Below are 20838 nucleotides of genomic sequence, written 5' to 3' on the forward strand. Positions count from 1 at the left end.
GGGGGAATACACACAAAGGTGGAGGCTGAAAACAGTTTTCCTCTAATTAGTTGTGAAAGCCAAAAGAACTCTAGTACAAAGAAATAGGAGAACCCTATATGTGGGTCTCAAACTAAACTCAGCTAACTAAGGTGGCATACTAACTGAACCACGAACTAGAGTACATAAGGATAGCTGTCATCCAGTGGGTGGTGTACCAACCTAACAAGACCTTGACATAAATGTACAATGGTCACCCTGGAATATCACGAGTGGAGCTCGATATCTCAACACTCCCCCTCAAGCTCAATCCCAATTCCGCACACCAAGCAGGTCTCTGAACTTGTGCAGCTTCTCTGCACCCAATGCCTTCGTGAATATGTCAGCTACCTGATCCTCTGTGCTAACATAAACTAGGTCAATAAGACCTAGTAAAACCTTCTCCCGCACATAGTGATAATGCACCTCAATGTGCTTTGTTCTAGCATGATAGACTGGGTTATTTGCCAAGTGTATACTTCTCATGTTGTCACAATAAATGACAACTGGCCCATCTATAGACTGATGCATATCATATAGTAGCTTATGCAACCAAGCGACCTCACATGCAGCCATTGCTGCACCCTTGTACTCAGCCTCTGTGTGCTCGACAAGGTTACTGTAGACTGTTTCTTGCTGCTCCAAGTGACTGCAGCACTCCCGAAAGAGAACACATATCCACTGGTAGATCGTCTATTAGAAATACTACCAGCCCAATCAACATCAGTGTATCCATGCAACTGTATCTGAACCCTAGCCTCATAAAATAGTCCATACTGCAATGTGGACTTCACATACCTTAGTATGCATCTAGCCACATCCAAATGCGGTTTCCTTGGAGCCTACATATACTAACTTACCAAACCAATAGCATAGCTCAAATTTGGCCTGGTAATAGTCATATAAATCAAACTTCCTATTATGCGTCTGTACATAGTAGGGTCTTCCAGAAGCTCACCTGCATCTATGCTCAGCTTCACATTCTACTCCAAAGGAACTCAAATAGGCTTACAGCCTGTCATCCCATATTTGGACAGCATGTCCAATCCATACTGCCTCTACAAGAGCCGTATCCCACTTGGTGATCTAATCACCTCAATGCCCAAGAAATAATGTAGCTCTCCCAAATCCTTCATCTCAAACTTTTGCTTCAATAGCATTTTCACATGAAGGATATCTTCATCACTATCACCTGTGATGATCAAATCATCAACATAAATGACAAGCAGCATAATACCTTTCTCTGTTTTTCTCACATAAAGTGAGAAATCTGCCTTGGAAATCTGAAAGCCTATAGTGACAAGATACTGTCCCATCTTGTTAGACCATGCTCTAGGTGCTTGCTTCAAGCCATACAAGGCTTTCTTCAACCTGTAAACAAACTCTAGATGAACAGCATGAACATAACCTGGTGGCTGCTCCATAAAGACCTCTTCTTGCATATCACCATGCAAGAAGGCATTCTTTACATCCATCTGATGTAAATACCATCCCTTTGATGCAGCCATAGCAATGACTGCTCTTACGGTTGCCATCCTTGCAACCGGGCTGAATGTTTCTTCATAATCAATGCCATATGTCTGTGCATACCCCTTGACAACTAATCTTGCCTTGTAGCTGTTCACAAAACCATCTGCATTGTGCTTCACCTTATAAACCCACTTATAGCCAATTGCATTATTGTCTTTAGGCAAAGGCACCAATTCCCACGTAGCATTTGCTTCCAAGGCATCCATTTCTTCATCCATGGCTTCTCCCATTTTTCTTTTCCCATGGCTTGCTCAAAAGAAATGGGCTCTATTTCCTGTATCACTTTGACCATATAGGCATAGTGAATGGCTGTAAATCCATCACATTTCAGACTATCCACAGGATATCTAGCTCTAGTAGACCTGCGCAAAATAGGCTCACTTCCAGGTGCTCTCAAAACATCCCTGGTCTTCCTTACTCCAGGTGTAGCAACAGAAGGAATACCCAACTCATCATCAATGCTTTGTTTTGAGCCACTGGATTCACCATCCACATAAGAGTGACCTGCATTCACATCAAACGTGGGCTGATCTACCTTCTCTTTTCCTTTTCGTGATACCTGCATACCACTATCTGCATTGCTTTGAGGAGATTCTCCTGATCTCAATATGCCTGTCCATGGCGAAGTATGTGAACCACTGCTAGAGGACATTGTAGGTCCACTAATATTTTGTGATTGCTGCTGTGAATTCTGTGCAGCATTACCATTTTGTGCATCTATATCATCAATCATATTTACTGGTTTATACGAGCTGCTCATCTCATCAAAAACAACATCTATGCTCATTGTAAACTTTCGAGTAGAAGGGTTATAGCATCTATACTCTTTCTGCTGCAGAGAATAACCAATAAAGATGCACTTCTTAGCTTTTGGATCCAACTTGGACCTCAACTCATCTGGCACATGAACATAGGCAATGCAACCAAAAATTTTCAAATGAGAAATATCTAGTTTCCTACCAGTATACATCTCCTCTGGCGTCATGCCATGTATTGCTGCAGTGGGAGTCCTGTTCATTATGTAAACTGCTGTAGCAACTGCTTCAGCCCAATAATAATCTGGTAGGTCTTTTTCATTTAGCATGGCCCGAGATACCTCTCCAATATGCCTGTTTTTCCTTTCTGCAAGTCCATTTTGCTGTGGGGTATGACTGCATGAATATTGTTGCTTTATGCCATGCTCCTGCAAGAACCTTGCAAATTCGTTTGAGAGATACTCTCCCCCTCCATCTGACCTTAGGCATTTTATTTGCAGGCCTGTTTCTTTTTCAACCATAGCTTTAAAAGCTTTGAAATGCCCAAAGACTTGACTTTTCTTTTTCATAAAATGCACCCAAACTTTTCTGCTGTAGTCATCAATAAAAGTGACAAAATAATGATAGCCTCCAATAGATGCAACTTTAGTAGTCCACACATCATAGTGGATTAATTCCAATGGCTTCTTACTCTCTTGAACATGCCTAGGAAATGGTTTCCTTGCCTGTTTTCCAAGTTGGGAGGCTTCACATACCTTATGCATTTCTGCAACCTTGAATTTAGGCAATCCTGCAATAATACTTTTAGCCTACATTGATTTAAGTCACTGTTCATTAACATGACCAATGCGTTTATGCCAGATATCAATATCTGCAACTACACCGGTCCCATGTGCAAACATTTCTGCACTCAATTCAGGCATGTCTGCATCCAACGTAAACATCTTGCCCTTCTTCTTTCCTTTTGCTATCAAGCGACCGTTATTTTTCATATCCTCAACACATCATCCATCAGGATTAAATTTGACCTGCAAGCCCTGCTCAACCATTTGACCAATAGAAACCAAGTTCTTGGTGATATTCGGGACATGAAATACATCAGACAGGTATTTCTTTTTCCCATCCTGCATAGACAAAGGAATTTTAACAATCTGCACAATAGGATGTGCAGTATCATCACCAGTCTCCACAAATCCTGGTCTTTCCATTTTCCTTGCATCCTGCATCCATTCTGCATGACCTGTCATGTGGTTTGACGCACCTGAGTCAACATACCACACATCGTTACTTTCTTCTGCACTTGTCATAGAATTGGTCATGTTCTGCACCATAAACAAATGCTCATTTCTGTCATCACCCTGTCTACTAGAGGATGCATAATTGCCTTGCTGCAATTTTCCATTCATAATGTCATTCTGCTTTTTGTAGCAGTCTTTAGCCATATGACCCATTTTACCACAATAGTAGCATTCAATATTGCTGTTTGCATTTTGGCGTCTCTGCCATCCACCACGACCTCTTTGGCTCCCCCTGCCTCTAGAGTTACCACGTCGTCCTCCATAGGACTGGTTCTCTTGAGTTTGCTGCATATTCTGATTTCTACCACGGCCTCCAGATCGTCCTCCTCTACCTCTGCCTCTACCTCTTCCAGCATTTGAGTAGAAGACAATTTCTTTTGAAGTTCCTCCTGAAGAAGATGCACCACCATTTCTCTGCTCTTCAGAAATTAGAAGAGCAAACAACTCCTCAAAATTAGGAAATTTTTCACGGATGGCAATGGATGTCCGAAACTGTGCATAATCCTTTCCTAGACCATTCAAGGTCATAGAAACTAAATCATCATCTTCCAATGGAAGCAAGTGCATCTGCAATTTTCTTCACCTTCATGTGGTAGTCATTGATGCTCATATTTTCTCTCTGCACATTGTGCAACTCCTACTTGAGCTGCATTTTCCTGGCTTGCATATTTGTGCTATACATTTTTGCCAAAGTATCCCATGTCTCCTTTGGCGTACTTCCATCCTGAATATGCACAATCATAGAATACAAAATACTGATAGACAGCTAGTACATAACTTTTCTGGCTCTCTCATGCCATCCTTTAAATGCCTGCATTTCCTGTTGATTGGGAACATTAGGAAGAACTGGTTCTTCTTCATTTCCTGTAATGAACTCCCAATAGCCTTTTCCCGTAAGGAAATTTGTCATTCTAAACTTCCATGCTTGGAAATTGTTCTTGTCAAGCTTTTCAATGCTATTCTAAACTTCCATGCTTGAGAATCAAATGCCATTATAGAACACTAAAAAATATTATGTCACTGCAAAGAAACACAGCTTCTGCCTCACATGGGCAAATCTGCAAAATTGACGAAAGTGGTATTTGACCACACAGTCACTTCTTAGTGATGATTTTGCATCAATAGGTAATAAGGATGATTCTGTAACTCCCAATATCTCCGCGCACAAGCATATGATGCAATTTCTGTGGCAACTTTTCACCGACCTGCAGAGTAGTGGTTGCACAGCAAGAACAGGGCCTTTTTCTCAGTGCCTGCGGAAATCTTCTACCACCAAAATGGGCCCCGAAATGGCCCCAAAATCAGCATATATTTCACTCTCGCCACACCGTGAAGGGCGTCTCAATCTGAGACAATGCACTCTTGCACTTTCCGGCTGTGCTACCTGCAGAGATTTGCTCCCAAACTTGAAAAAGGAAAGCAACACTAGTCCTCTTACCAGGACACCGCGAACTTGGTTTGCTTTCTTGAGCTCCTTACCACGAACCAGGCTCTGATACCATGTGAAGATAGTGGGAGAGAAGGAAGGAGTCTCACTTGCAGCTTTCTCACATACACAATGGGGGAATACACACAAAGTTGGAGGCTGAAAATAGTTTTCCTCTTCTTAGTTGTGAAAGCCAAAAGAACTCTAGTACAAAGAAATAGGAGAACCCTATATGTGAGTCTCAAACCAAACTCAGCTAACTAAGGTGGCATACTAACTGAGCCACAAACTAGAGTACATAAGGATAGCTGTCATCCAACTATTATTCATGGGCGGTGTACCAACCACATCTGTAGCTAATAAGTCGGTGACATAAATGCACAATGGTCACCCTGGCATATCATGAGTGGAGCTCGATATCTCAACAACTGTTTTGTGCATGTCCCTGATGCTACCAAGACCAAATGGGAACCGAAGAGATGGAAGTGTATTTTCTTGGGCTACAGTGAAGAGGCGAAGGGTTACCGTCTCTATAACCCTGTTACCAAGAAGGTAATTGTAATTTGCGATGTGGTCTTCTCAGAACAACTGCATCAATTGGAGGAGGATGCTTCCTTCCCAGACAACCAGGACCAGGATATCCATCCAGTACCGCCACCAATAGCAAACCCAACTCCCCCAACAGTGCTTGGGAGGATTCAAGACAAAGAAGATGAAGAAGAGCCTCAGAACCACAATGGCAATGGCCATTCCCGAAGTGCGTAAAGAAGCTTTTGGATGGCAGAGAACCTCCAGCCATTGAGGAAGAACCATCCAAACACCGCCGGTCCAAGAGATTAGAGGAGCAAAGAAGGGCGCAAGAACACTTGGTCAACTATGCTTTGATGACAGAAGTGATTCGTGCTGATGAACCCAAGTGTCTTGAAGAGGCACAGGTTGATGATAGGTGGATGGAGGCTATGCAGTCGGAGTATGGCTCCATAATGAAGAACAACACTTGGGACCTTGTGGATCGACCACCAAAATGCAAGGTAATCGGAACCAAGTGGGTGTACAAGACCAAGTACAAGTCCGACGGCACGTTGGATAAGTACAAGGATTGGCTTGTGGCAAAAGGATTTGCACAGGTACATGGTTTTGATTATCAAGATACTTTTGCTCCCACAGCTCGACTAACCACAATTCGCAGTGTTTTGGCTTTAGCTGCCCAGGGAAGTTGGCCCATGTTTCAGATGGATGTGAAATCTGTTTTCTGAATGGAGATCTCAAGGAGGAGGTATACGTGGAACGACCACCAGGTTTTGAGATCCCCGGTTCAGAAGGTAAAGTCTGCAAACTGAAGAAGGCACTTTATAGGCTGAAACAGGCCCCACGAGCATGGTACCAGTGAATTGATGCCTACTTTTCTGCAAAACGGATTCAGGAGGAGCCCATCTGATGCAAATTTGTATATCTTCAGAGGAGGAGGCAGGTGTATGATCGTGGTCCTTTATGTGGATGACCTTGTCATAACAGGGAACCATGAAGAGAAGATCTCATAGATGAAGCATTTGCTAGGAAGAGAGTTTGAAATGATAGACCTCGGATTGATGCATTTCTTTTTGGGGATTGAACTTTGGCAGGAGCCAAAATAGATCTTCATTTCACAGCTGAAGTACGCTAGAGAGATACTAAAGGAATTTGGCATGGATGAGTGCAAGACAGTTGGTACCCCTATGGAGGTTGACGCGAAGCTCTCAATCGAAGTACAAAAGGCTTGTGGGCAGCTTGATTTACCTATGCAACACACGGCTAGACATTAGTTTTGTGACTGGTGTACTAAGCAAGTTTTCCAATAAGCCCCGGGAGAATCATTAGAGGGTAGGGATGCGGGTGCTGAAATACATCAAAAGCACACTTGATTATGGCATCACCTATACCAAAGGCAACATCTTGACCAGATTCTGTGATGAGTCTGTGACTCGGATTGGGCAGGAGACGTGGACACCAGGAGATCAGTGACAGGGTACTATTTCTCACTTGGATCTGGAGTCGTGTCATGGGTCAGCAAGAAGCAACCCACAGTTGCTCTCTCTTCTACCGAGGCCGAGTACAAATCTGCATTCTTTGCTTCTTGCGAGGCAGTGTGGTTGAGGAGGATTTTGGGGGACATGGGTGCAGTGCAGAACAAGCCTATGCAGTTATCATGTGACAATCAGAGTTGCATGGCAATTGCAAAGAACCCGGTGTTCCACGCTCGCACAAAACACATTGAGATTCAATATCACTTTGTACGTGAGCTCATCATGGATGGAGAGGTCAACTTGGTGTACTGTCCGACTACAGAGAATGCTGCAGACATCTTCACGAAGGCTCTTGGAAGAGACTTGCTGGAGAGGCATCTTCATCTACTTGGCATTGGGCCGAAAAAGTAAGTTCACTTGCGTGTGGACATTGAGGGGGGGTGTTAGATATCAATGCTCCACTCTCGTGTAACTACACAGGAACCAGCTAACTCTACTTGTAAGCCCCCCATATGAGGAGAAGGCATTTGAGTAGCTTGGTTTTCCGGTAGGTCCTGGTTTGGACACCAGATGGGGGCCATGTGTGGCCTGATGGCTGGACGGCTTCAGATAGAGTTGGCACACCGCCAACTAGGCTACATGCAAGTGCGGGAAGGCATCCCTTGATAGACCGCACTAAGGGTAGATGGAGCATTTCTCGCGGTAGCCCACTCTTGTGTTGCGAGGCCCGTTTGGAGCCTCAGATGATCCCGGATGGCTCTGGGCCGAACGTTAACCTTAGGTCAGTTGCTCTATTTTGCGCACCGGTTCTATCATATGGTCGGTGACCTATTTTGGGACCGACCCCCAGTCGACCGTTTTGGGTAGACTGGGTCAGTCACCCAATTGAGCCTAACCGACTATGACTGGTGGCTATATAAGAGCGAGCCTGTGAAGCCCATTTCATCACTGGCTACAACAACCCTGATTCCTTAGCATCTAGCCTCCTTCTATTGTTTCTAGCACGCCATCTAAGCTTCTTTCACAGGAGCGCATGGTTGGGAGGCAGTGCCATCTATTGTATCAGTTCTACAGTAATCAAATTTTTGATTCTCCATACTATCTTGTTTTCTCTCTTGCATACGAGATCCTGTTATCGGTTGAGCACGTATTATTTTCTTACAGTTTGGTGCGTTAGACTTGGCTCAAGATAAAACCGTTGATGTAAATGCTCTTCATTGATTTTTTTCATCTCAAACTTGGACATGAATATATGAGCTTCAAAGGCTTGATGTACATGCTCTCGTACTTTTATTCTCTCAAAAGATCAAACATGTATGAAAATTAAAAAAAAATTGTCATTGGAAAAAACTATCTTTTAAGGGTGGTATGGGAAAAAAAACTCTCTGTAAAACATCGCTATAAAAAACTATCTCAATGTCACTATATAACAACCATTACCAATCTGATAAAAGTTGTTATATAGCGACGTTTTACTAAAGTTGCTATATAGCAACCCTTAACAAACCTCACTTCCAATATCGACGATTAGCGCCCCATGCACAGTAAATGTTGATACTTAAGCATCGCAATAGGATCTGTGTGTAGTAGTGTTCTCAAGCTATGGTGAGTGTTAAGTAAGCATTGAACTTTTAATGATGAGTAGGCAGTCGATGTGGCACCCTAAACCCACCTTACTTATGCAATTGCATCTATTGTTTAGGTCTCACTACATCGGGTTACCATGCATGTCCTGTTTGTGGTCCTTCGTTAGTTGCTTCATAGGCAAATGCATTGAATAAGGTCATCTATGAGAATCACCATCGATTTATCCCACCTGATCATCCTAGATACGTTGCCCCTGGGAATGAAGTCTCCCCCTAGTCACTCACTGCTGCAGGAGATTGGATGAGAATTTGGGACGGTTCCACGACTCCTCCACCACTTGGCATGAGTCGGTAAGGGTTTGTAACTATTGTGTGCTATATTGAATAGAAATGAAGATTGCACGCTAACACCATCTTTTGTTTACATACTCCATCTTTCATCGGCTACCATATTGGTCCCACCTCAAGAGCAATCACCTGCTTGATCCCATGTATATTTTCAAGAATGTGGCGTCTACCATTTGGGAACATTTGAATGGGACACGAGATTCTGCAGGCATAAGGAAGGATATATGCACCACACAGAGGATGTGTGAAGCTTGGCCACAAGAGAGGCCAAATTGGCATGTCTTTTTACCCCGTGCACGGTTATCAAAGCTAGAGATGGTGGTATGGTGAAGCTAGCTATCATTACAATTCGTACTCCCACTATATGCATGAGGTGTTTGAAGGGGGCTTTCACAAAGAGCAAGAAAAGAGATGTAGAGCAATTATATGGCTTGAAATCTCATGATTAGCACAACATGCTCCGAGTAAGTATGACTTAGTATAATCTCTTTTTCCTTCCAAATTTGTGAGTGTAGAAGCAACTAATCAACCATCGCTCATGTGTTCAGTTCATACTACCTCTTGCATTTCTCATAGTGCATCAAAGGATGTGAAGGATTGTATTTACAAGATAGGCGATCTTGTGAGGTACCTTACAAGATACAAAATTTGAAGTGTATCAATGCTCCATGCAACGTTTTCATATTGCTAATATGGTGCACTTTTTTCTCCTAGGTATGTGATCTCAAAGGAAATAGACCCCACCACGCTTGTGGAAGCTTGAGTTATGTTAGTGGAGGTGGTTTGTTTAGTAGAGGAGACCTTTCCACGTTCTATTCTCACAAGCCAACTACATCTCATAGTGCATTTGGTGGATGAGATTGCTATATACGGCATTGTACATGCATGATGGTTGTTCTTCCTCGAGCACTTCATGAGAAGACCTTGAAGGGTTTCATGAGGCAAAATGCAAGGCCCGAAGGTAGCATGGCTGAGGGTTGGTTGGTACAAGAGTCACTTGTATATATTTCTGAGCTTCTTGTTGATGTGGATAGTTCTCTCTCACGACTATGGAGAGATGATGAAGACCTAAGGATGACCATTATTGTGCCTCAAGGGAAAAGATGGAGCAAAGTAATGGACATAGAGTTGCTTAATAATATCAACCTCTATTGCATGCTTAATAGTGATGTAATGAAAAGATGGGTGGCAAGATATGAGGATGCAAAGGCAAGAAGACAATGAGAAAGGGCCCTCTTTCGTACACACCATGGATCTCGTGTGCCATACCCACAGCATCTAAGAGCACTCCCAAAGGATATTCATGTGGATTGGCTACTTGACAAAATGGAGAGAGCAGAGAGAGATGAGGGGATGCATATCACAATGGAAGAATGGAGGATGCATGAGCGACGTCAGTATATAGAATATTATGCATAAGTTAGGAGCTTTCAACAATTTATGTTGCTTATTCAATTGATTTTGTCTTGGTGTAGTGTACTATGTTCAATGCTATATGGTGTGAGAGCAAGCATTTTCGGACACAACGGATTGATGATAAGAGAAACACAAGATTGTGGCATCATTGCTAGCTTTGAGGGAGTCAATGGAGCCATGGATGATTATTGTGGCATAATCTGAGATACTATTAGGCTTGACTTTTGATGCTTCTTTATGTATGTTTTGGATGTCAAGTGGTTTAAGGACATGGTGGAAAGAGGCCCTAATGCAACAATCAAATACCATGCAAGTGGCTTTGTATCTATTGACTCCACAAAGTTTTGGCAAAGCAAGAAGGACACACTAGTACTACCGCAACAATGTGAAAAGGTATTGTAAGTATATATAAAAATACTCACTTTTAAATATTTGATACCTTTGATGCAAGGAAAATAACATGATTGTATTTGTGTTTGAATTAGGTTGTCTATCAACCAATGGTGGATAGTAATAACTGGTGGCATGTCATACCTATTACGCCATGTTCCAAAGTGATGTACAGTTTATTTACTAATATGGAGCATATAGAGGGGCCATGGAGGTGATAATGATCGTGATACAAGAGAGGAGGATGATCATGAGATAGAAGATATAGATATTCAAGCCATTAGCCATAAGGATGAGCCTGCCATTGGCGATACTGATTTCCATGAGCACATGAGTAGCACAAGTAGTACTGGGCTGAATGTATTTGTAGATCTCAACATTGGTTTGGATTTTGAAGCAGATAGTTTGGCAAGGGTTGATCTCATTGAGGATGAGATCGAACCATAGCCCATCATTGATATTGGCATTAGGGGAGAATTGGGGTCTCAAAAGGGCCTCCAATTAGTGTTTCCTAATTTCAAGGGATTAGAGAGTGATTTGAGGTGTACCAATGAGAGTGCTAGAAGGTGTGGGGCAATGGTATGTTGAGGTGGAGGGTGGGCAGGCCTGCAGAGAGCCCCTATTGGTTGCTCCCCTTACACTAGGGACCACCCAAACCATCCCCCCTCTCTGAACCCATGTTTGACCCTCCTACCAGCTTCACCTCCCCCACATGAGCCCAAAACTGCCTTCAATGGGATGGTAGGGCCCTTGTGGCAAATTTTTCTTCTCCCCTCCCTCTTTCTAGGGCCTCTGCCCCCCACTGTTCTAGTCCAGCCTGCCAAATCACTCAGATTTGGACCAAATCCCACACATTTTCCCTCTTCCCCCTCTTTCACTGCTCCCTCCTGCTCTAGCCTACTTGTTGCAGCTCGTCTCTCTCTTGTTCTCTCCCCTCTCCCTCTCTTGTGCCTCTATTGGAGCTGCTCTATCCCTCTTCTTCTCCCTCTCATGTGCCTTTGTTGCTGTTGCTTTGTCCCTCTCCTATGCCTTTGTTGCTGCTATTGTGTCCCTCTCCTTCTCCCTCTCCTGTGCCTCTGTTGCTGCTGCTCTATCCCTCTCCTTGTCCCTCTTTTGTGCCTCTATTAGAGCTGCATTGCCTTGTGTAGGAGTCCCATCCTTGCTTTGCAACCTTTGCAAGCATGGTGAGGAGAAAGGCTACAAGACTATGCGATGTTGTGACCTCTTGTGTCTTCCACAACACCAGAAATGCATTAGATGAGTGGATCCCTTGCACCTACAGTTTAAATGACTGGATAGTGATGAAAGGATCAGCCAAAGGTTCACATAAGCTTCCCAAGAGCAAGAGAGGTGACATCTTGCGTGAGTGGAAGGGGTGCATCTTCAAGTTCAAGTTTGGGAAGAAAGGATGGCTCGCAAAAGTGCAACATGTTTACATGGGAAAAGATATGTGGATTCCTCCATCATTCAATCAATCTAGGATACCATCACACTGTGAGTCTTTCTATCTATGTACCTTTTTCACATGTAAGTGTAATGAGTCCATTTGGAAATTTTGTGTTTGGCTTCTAAGAGCTCTTATTCATGGTGGCAGATATTTCCCCTTCGGACCTCGAGGAGTGGGAACCAGTTGAATCATCCATAGGCAAGTTCACTGTGATTCATGAGGATTTAGGTAAGCAAATGCATGCCAGGGAGAAGTTGGCCTCCTTGCAAATGAAGAATGTGTATTGGTATAATGCAACATACATCACTCCAATGACATCATCAAGCTATGGCCGTCTGCAAACCATTGCACCACCACAACTTCAAGACATGGATTGCAGCAATGTGGACTCGAGGACATTGCAATTGTATAAGGACAAGATTGCAAAGGATGTGGGCATGGGCATGAAGTTTACATTTGGATCCAAATGGGCAAGGTTATCTTGGTTTATGCCTCTGCACATTTTTGCTTCTTTATTTCAAAATATACATATGCATAGAACAAAAACTATGTGGTCCTACAAGCGTGTAGATGAAAATGCTCTTGAAGATTTACTTGGGATGAATTGGGGAACCAGGTTAGGTGACCAAATGGGTAATGTGTTTCAATGTCACGCATGTAAAGACAATGTGGTTATTAGATACCATATGTTATGCCAAGTGTTGTATTTAGCTTTTCAGTACAGGAACTAGAAGAAAACAAATGGCCGGTGGCTTCCCTTAGACTCTAATCATGAAGACAATATGGGGGTAAGTTTGTCTATTGATGTTGAAGAGGGAGATGTCAAGAATGTGAATATCACATCGCAATGGACTCTAAGCGATGTGTGAGAACACCTATTGGTCATGGAGGACAGCATGTCAGATTCCTTCTACTTTACCTTAAATGTTGGTAAGATCAGCCGCCATGTGGAGAAGTGCATGCATAGTGGCAATTTCATTCCTCCTGCAACTTTGAAGATTGCTAAAAATGTGTTTGACTAGTGCAGCATTTAATTTCTTTGTCTGTCAAATCCTAGTTATTGCTTCAAAAGATGATGGGCAATTAAATTAAAATGTTATTTCTTTTAATGTTTTCTCCTTTTAGTTCATGGTGGTAAATGTTTTTCAAAAAATTTAGGGATTTTATGATTAATTTTAATTTTTAGGGTTTTGATATATATTAAGGGGTAAGAGCCCTTTTTACATCACATTCTCACTTTCACATTTAGAGAGCCATAGAAACTCCCGTCCTCAGAAGTTACTCCCTCCATCAACTGCTATTTGCCATGGATTCAGCTAGAACTGCATTCCATGACTTCATCTCACGAACTGCATTTGCAGATCGTGAGGAAGAGCTATTTCTAGTGTTTGATAGGACTTTAGATGTCCTAGGCACATATATCGAGCCAAAGATGACTTCTCAGATCTCATCCTTTACATGCAAGATAATTTCTCAAATTTCACCTATACACTTGACCACACTTCAAAGAGATGGGTTCCCATAGATTACATAAAGTATCTGTTCGTAGAGGAACCCAAGTTTGTAAAGCGCTTGGCCCGCTTTTGTGACAACCTTACAGATGAAGGGTTTAGGATAGTCGAAGCTCAAGACATCCTAGATGTAGGGATCATACAAAATATAGGCACCAAATTCCTTTCATGGGAGATGACATTCATCTTCCTTCTCCAAGAAGGAAATTTAGAGGAAGAAGCCTGATCGTCTAGCACCCCCTCTATTAGAACTGCTAATCTAGTCGTCCCTAGACTAGACGCGGACATCTACATGGAAGAGAGTCTTGACAATCCAACAGAGGAGATGGAAGAAGCTCAAGCATTGAGCCTACTTCAAGAGCCCCCACTAGAGCAAGAATTTGCATCGGAGACCGTTGACCCAAACTCAGAATTATGGTCCTTGTCCCCCCTCATCATTGATGGAGAAGAGTATGTATTCCTCCATGACATAGAGATTCTTTTTGGACTATGAAAGGATGAGGCACTCGGAGTCCTATCGAGTTTCGATGTTGACACAAGTGTCAAAGATCCCGGGGTTTTACGTACCGAAGACCAAACAATGGAAGACTTTCTCTTGACGACACTAGTTTCAATGAGGGATGCATACATGTCTGTTTATGATGCACAACCCTCTCATGTAGAAGCTTCCACCTCCAACACAGGTTAAGAGAAAGCGTCCACCTCCCAAATGGAACATTAGATAGCACCTGGTTCCATCAACATTGCAAATGAGAAAGGGATAGAAGCCGACGACACTGTAGTGGTAAGTTCAAACAATATTTTTTATTTTGATGTTCTTTCAGTATAATTTGTTTTGTCGGTCTTCTAATGTTTGTTGAATTGTTGCAGAATGCGTTTGAGCTTGATGAATTCTCATCTCGACAGGGTAATGTTCGCAGCACATTTGGGCATATTTCCTAGATAGAAAGATGGATTTGGTGTTGAACTAGGAAATTTGAGCATATTTCCTAGATAGAAAGATGGATTTTCTTCTCTTAATCTAGGAAATTCTTTTTCCTAGATAGACAGCCAATGCTATCTAGGAAATGTGACTTGTAATATGGAGAATCAAGTGGAGTCTATGTTTTCTATCTAGGAGATGACTTCTTTTTTTCATAGCAAATTATATTCCTTATATAGATCACTCAATCCTATCTAGGAAATGTGACATCCTATATAGAGACTCAAATGAATTTTCTGTTTTCTATCTAGGAAATATGGTCTCTTCTAGAGAAAATGTAATTTTATATGGAGAATTAAGTGGATTGTATGTTTCCTATATTGGAAATTACAAAGAATGTATCTTTTGTATATGGTGATTGCAATTAATTACCTACATAGGAGGAATTTTTTGTGTACTAAGCAAGAATGTTGAATATTCCATTTAAAATAATATTTTTATATAAAAAATGGGCATATACTTAACAAGTGTGTATCATTGTAATTTTAATAAGATTGTAGGCTAATTATATTTTTCTTTAATTTTAGAACATTATATTTCTTCTATATGTAGTCCAAATAAAAGTGATAGTGAGAAGTACATGCACTTATTTTTCTTCCAAAAATTTTCATGAGAATTTCAAAATGAAGGTTTCTCCATTTGTAAAAATATAATAATATTAATCTAAATTGTCAAACACATAGACAATTATAATATGCTATGTAATTCCAAATTAGTGTTCTAATTAGAAGTACATGCACAATGTTAAGTTGATAAATCACAACTGTCTCATGTTTTCTAAGGTAAAAGTCTATCTCAATGGAACTTTTTGCCAATACAGGGTAAATAATTCCTTGAGCCATGAAGTACAGAATGTGTGATGTTAAATGTAATGTTTTGGTGTAAAAATCAACTATCTCATGCTCCCAATAATCAAATTATAACTCAAAATAAATACTCTCTTACATAAGATAAATATTGTTCACAAATAAATATATGTTTATTAAATTAATTACGAATGAGATGTTGATTTCCTATAGTGCACATCTTTTCAGTTAGGTATGCAAAGCTATTATGTTGTCATGTCAATTACATTCATATTTTGGTACCCTGAACATCTATGTACATTTGTAAATACGTCCAAAATAAACCGCTAGGTTGAATAACTTGTTGACCATATAAAAGTCTTTCATCTAATATGAACATAATCTTCTTCCCTCCCATTGTATTGTTCCCTTACATTCTCGTATTCAGCTCATACACATTATACATTTTGTAGTATTATGTTGTGATGCTAATGCATCATCACTCCATGAACTTTTTGATGCCCTTCATCCAAATACATTTGAAAATAAATCGAAATAGATTGTACGTTTCTTGCTATATTATCAATCTAGAAGGATACCATCTAGACTAACATAAGGTGCTTCACTCCCATATTCCCTCTACATCTTTGTATTCTACTCATATACATTCTATTTTTGTAGTGCAACAATGGTAGAATGTCCAACAATGGTAAAATACCTCTATTAAACACACATAGTTTTCATAGAAAGATGATGGTTGAAGAAATTAAGTATGAATCAAAGACAAAATTGTTGAAAATGTCAAATAAGAACCAAAAATATGCTTTAGGTGATGTAATAGTAACAATAAATGTTACCACATGCAATTGGCACAAGATAAATCTATCAGGACAATAGAAATACATTCTTAGATATGCATTGTTTAGATTCGAACTATGAAAGGAAAAGTATCCCCATTGCCATCACGATGTGATCATTTACCATTCTTAGAGTGCACATATTATTTTTCAAAGACCAAAGAAACCGTATTCTATGATCTAGTGGAAATATTTTATAAATCATAAAAGCATGGCCTTCCTTTGCATCACAAGTCAAAGTTCATGGATTCCTAGTCAAGTTTAGTTAACATTTGTTAATTATTTTACTATGCTATGTACCTTATTGTTGTGCTTAGGGATTAGTTTTTCTCATTGGATGTCTATCATAGCAATTCTATACTTTATTGCAATTGTGTGTGCTTTCTATATCAGAGATAAAAGCTAATCCTTAAGCAGTAATTAAATTCTTTTATCAAATACTACTAGAATTGTATAATATAAGTTCATTTTTCAAAGTATATGCCCTCATTCTTTCAGTAAGAGGCCAAAGGATGATCTAAGCATTCCAAACTAGTTGTTACAATTTGATGTAATCATTGTATTTTTAGAGGGAATAGTGAATCACTTTAGTTTGGAACCTTTCCATTGATTAACTTCTACCTTTATTATACATACATGTGGAAGGAAAATTTGACACATGGCTCCATGAGGTGGTTGTAACTAAATTGATGCACCAATTTTGCATTTACTTGCAAAGTTCCATGTCCTTGCAAAGTTCCAATAATCATCAGACATCGAATGTGTGGCTAGGAAGAAAGAATATCCCAAATTTTTATATGAATCCTATTATGTGAACAAAAAAATGTAACAATCATCAGCAATGATACTTCCAATCATCCCCCAATCATATTATTGGCAATAAACTTTTCATAGGCTTGAGTAGTTTCCATATCCCTACAAAGTTCCATTTTCCTTGATGGTGTTTTTCGCATTCGAGAGTACATCCTTGGAGATGGTGTATATGCACATACACCATGGTTCATGATTCTATATGAGACCCCTAGCATGGACTTGCAATGCAAGTTCAACTTCTATCTATCCTCCACCTCCGTTGTTGTGGAGCATGCATTTGGTTGATTGGCAGTATCTCAATAAGAAGTTCCTAAACCCAAAGCCCAAGTTGGCCGACAACAAAATCAACAAAATTGAAGTATATGGAGAGGTACAAAAGTAGGAAAAAAGGGCTGCTAGGTTGTTGAGACTTCCTCTTTGACTGATTTGACCTCATTGGTAACCATGTCTTGGACTTTGGTTACCAACTGTGGTACATGTGTTACTTCCCTGTGTATCTATAGTACTTCCTGTATGATGTCTTGCTTGCCATTGTTCTCCATCTCCTTCACTTTCTTCCCAAGGGTTGCAACCATAAGTGTAAGCTCCCTTACTTCCTGTTGTAGAAAATATATATGCTCCTGTGTACTAAGCTAAACCTCCGCTTGTAATGCAATGTGTATAGGCGAATGTAAGTACTCCATATTTCTCTTGCTTTATCAATAGAAGACACTTCGAGAATCCCACACTTATGCCATTTAGGATAGCCATGATTTCTAAAATCTATACCTGCATATCCATCAAGGAGAACGAGACATCTATGTGTGTCTCTAAGCATTCTGGCAAAAGGTAGATGACCACCATCTCTATCCCTCTGTATATGACTAAAAGTCCAAGTGAATAACTTGCGACGAGTATGATATTGAATGTAGGAAATCTCATTGCTCCGGTTGTTTATAGATATGATCACATATGTACACACATTTCGCTCAAAACCGATGCACCAATAAACATCATGCATGTCGTGCCTTATGATATCATCAAATATTTCTCCATTTCTTCTATACAAATGATTATAAATTAATAAGATGATTTCTAAATTATATATGCAGGTGCAAATAAAATAGTTTCAGGCAATGTAAGAGAAAGAACAAACCTGCCACATGTTCGAGAGGAGATGAATTTAGCCCCATATATTCCTCTTTCCTGACTCTCCAAGCTAGCAGTAAAGTTCTCGCCAATTGCATATCTGACTCGGACCATCCTTTGTCATGAGAATAGTTGTAGAACAAGTGAGCAATATCAACCAAGAGGAGTCCCAAGTCATGCAAACTTGTGGGTATACCTTGGACTTCGCTAAGGAATATAGGTGAAGATTGGGAGAGTTGGCCCTAAGCTACTTTCTCACCTTGATGGTTCCCCGATGGTTCCAGTTTGTTTGCAGCAACAAAAGCTAGAGCAAAGACAATATTAGCATTTGCTCGTGATGATTTTATCGACGTTTGACTATGATTATGACTATTGACATTTAGGTGATATGCTAGTATCTTATCCATTCGCGAGACTTATTCTGGGTGTTTATATTCTTTGCGTTTATATTCTCAGTGTTAATATTCTCAGCACCCAGTGAAGGGCCTGTTCCCTCAAATTATAACTCTTTGGGAAAGGAAGCACGCCGCCTCCCCGCCACACTATGTGTGGTTATAATAATTATATATTATATATTATTATACAAAGATTTTCATGTGCTCGTCCATTCAAAATTGCTTATTTTCAATCTAAATTCTTGCAACATTCCTCTCTTTTGATACATGTTCTCGATGAGAGGGGGAAGCAAGAAAAGCCAAGGTGGATGCAAGATCAAAAGATATCGACACCTTTATTCATATGATTGTAGTCCATGTGACAATATTGTATAGACTACAAGGCATATCAGTTATTGTATCGCCTTATTCATGTATTTGTTGGACTTCAGCTTCCAAAATATCGACATCATGAAATCAATAATAAATTACCACCCTTGAAATTTGCAGGGAGAATCGGGTCCTAATAGAACTTGTGTCATTTCTCATGCTTACTCATTTGCTTTTTTCCTTTCAAATTCAATAAAATGCTAGGACTCAAGTTCAATTTTGAATTAAAAGTTAAGTGCTCCACGATACAAAGGTTTCCTGCCACAATTCTAGTTAAAAAGCAAGCTACAATGATGAAAATCATGACTACATAGGAAGGCAAAACAGATCAGGGGTCGTTGAAGGAGGTGTTCCAAGCTCTAAAGAATCTATGCCTAAGATGATGACGTACCTCACTTGCTTAGCATGCAAGAGGTACGATGCTTTTGGAGATTTTTTAGAGGACAATCGATGTTCACCCATTTCGTATGACATTGAGATAGATTTTGACTTCCCACCCTGCACCTTCCATGTTGCTTTGCCACAGATTGCAATACTAGTATCTAGAAACGGAAAGATGCTGCATCAAATTCACAAGGAACTTCTCACCAATCCCTATATAGGAATTTGGTGTTGAACTAGGAAATTTGAGCATATTTCCTAGATAGAAAGATGGATTTTCTTCTCTTAATCTAGGAAATTCTTTTTCCTAGATAGACAGCCAATGCTATCTAGGAAATGTGACTTGTAATATGGAGAATCAAGTGGAGTCTATGTTTTCTATCTAGCAGATGACTTCTTTTTTTCATAGCAAATCATATTCCTTATATAGATCACTCAATCCTATCTAGGAAATGTGACATCCTATATAGAGACTCAAATGAATTTTCTGTTTTCTATCTAGGAAATATGGTCTCTTCTAGAAAAAATGTAATTTTATATGGAGAATTAAGTGGATTGTATGTTTCCTATATTGGAAATTAGAAAGAATGTATCTTTTGTATATGGCGATTGTAATTAATTACCTACATAGGAGGAATTTTTTGTGTACTAAGCAAGAATGTTGAATATTCCATATAAAAAAATATTTTTATATAAAAAATGGGCATATACTTAACAAGTGTGTATCATTGTAATTTTAATAAGATTGTAGGCTAATTATATTTTTCTTTAATTTTAGAACATTATATTTCTTCTATATGTAGTCCAAATAAAAGCGATAGTGAGAAGTACATGCGCTTATTTTTCTTCCAAAAATTTTCATGAGAATTTCAAAATGAAAGTTTCTCCATTTTGTAAAAATATAATAATATTAATCTAAATTTTCAAACACATAGACAATTATAATATGCTATGTAATTCCAAATTAATGTTCTAATTAGAAGTACATGCACAATGTTAAGTTGATAAATCACAATTGTCTCATGTTTTCTAAGGTAAAAGTATATCTCAAGGGAATTTTTTGCCAATATAGGGTAAATAATTCCTTGAGCCATGAAGTACAAAATGTGTGATGTCAAATGTAATGTTTTGGTGTAAAAATCAACTATCTCATGCTCCCAATAATCAAATTATAACTCAAAATAAATACTCTCTTACATAAGATAAATATTGTTCACCAAAAAATACATGAAGTTTATTAAATCAATTACAAATGAGATGTTGATTTCCTGTAGTGCACATCTTTTCAGTTAGGTATGCAAAGCTATTATGTTGTCATGTCAACTACATTCATATTTTGGTACTCTGAACATCTATGTACATTTGTAAATACGTTCAAAATAAACCGCTAGGTTGAGTAA

At 39.8% G+C, this 20838-nt stretch overlaps 1 pseudogene; it reads left to right on the top strand.

Annotated features, from left to right (window-relative positions):
* The first annotated feature begins 10557 nt into the window (after positions 1 to 10557).
* Positions 10558 to 11217, top strand: LOC147893833 (uncharacterized; annotated as a pseudogene).
* The last annotated feature ends 9621 nt before the right edge of the window (positions 11218 to 20838 follow it).

The sequence above is a fragment of the Dipteris shenzhenensis genome, chromosome 15, assembly GCF_047967505.1.
Source record: "Dipteris shenzhenensis isolate YYH24624 ecotype China chromosome 15, Dip_SZ_1.0, whole genome shotgun sequence".
Taxonomy (NCBI): Eukaryota; Viridiplantae; Streptophyta; class Polypodiopsida; order Gleicheniales; family Dipteridaceae; genus Dipteris; species Dipteris shenzhenensis.